The sequence below is a fragment of the Rhinopithecus bieti genome, unplaced genomic scaffold (genome assembly GCF_001698545.2).
Source record: "Rhinopithecus bieti isolate Rb0 unplaced genomic scaffold, ASM169854v2 scaffold_4905, whole genome shotgun sequence".
NCBI classification, from domain to species: domain Eukaryota; kingdom Metazoa; phylum Chordata; class Mammalia; order Primates; family Cercopithecidae; genus Rhinopithecus; species Rhinopithecus bieti.
Genome location: NW_016844076.1, coordinates 7228 through 8184, shown reverse-complemented (window position 1 = coordinate 8184; position 957 = coordinate 7228). Strand labels below are relative to the sequence as shown.

The window sequence follows — 957 nt, the reverse complement described above, 5'->3', positions numbered from 1 at the left end:
TAAAGCAAAAAAAATTCTATGGTGGAGTCTATAATTAATGTAGAAATAAAATATATGTCCACAACTACACAATTGAGAGACGTGAATGAATTTTACTATTGTAAATGTATTATATTTTATGTGAAGTTGTAAATATTAACGCTAATAGGCTGTGATAAGTTAAAGATGCATATGGTAACCCTTGAGCAACCCCTAAAATTAACACCAAAATTTTTTATTAAAAGATAATAGAGGAAGAAACATGGCGATGCCGACGTTGACTGCGAAATTGTACTCCCTGCTGTTCCGCAGGACTTCCACCTTCGCCCTCACCATCTCTGTGGGCCTGCTCTTCCATCAGGGTCGCGGACGCGATCTACCAGCACATCAGCGAGGGGAAGCTATGGAAACACATCAAGCAAAAGTATGAGAAAAGTAGTTCCTTGGAGGCCCCATCCAGGCCAGAAGGACCAGGTCCACTCGCCAGCTGTTTGCCCAGAGCTGGGGCCTCAGCTTAAAGACGATGCTCAAGTTGCTTTTCATGTACCACTCTTCGCTGTTGGCAAGAAATGGTTTCACCTACAAAACAGACTCTTTACCTTCTGCCGTGTTTGAAGTATGTTTAGTCAGCATCATCAAGAAATACATGTGAATTGCCCTTGGAAAAAAAAAGACAATAGAAGTACTGTGAAATAAAATACTAAAATGCTTATCCTCAAATAAGTAAGGAATGTGAGATAGAGGAATAATAAACAAATGAGACAAAAGAAAACAAATAGCAAATGACAGACTGAATGGCATCTATAATTACATTAAATAGAAATAAACTGAACAACAGAAAGTCAGAGATTATTAAATAGGATAAGAAAGCAAGGCCCAACTATTTGCTAACAAAAGAGATGCACTTACACATAAAATTTAAATAGATTGAAAATAAAGTGAAGAAAAGCAAAATACAAACCTAAGAATACTGTTTTG

General features: G+C 37.1%; 1 pseudogene; it reads left to right on the top strand.

Moving 5' to 3' along the window:
* The first annotated feature begins 241 nt into the window (after window positions 1-241).
* On the top strand, window positions 242-497 carry LOC108525109 (cytochrome b-c1 complex subunit 9 pseudogene; annotated as a pseudogene).
* The last annotated feature ends 460 nt before the right edge of the window (window positions 498-957 follow it).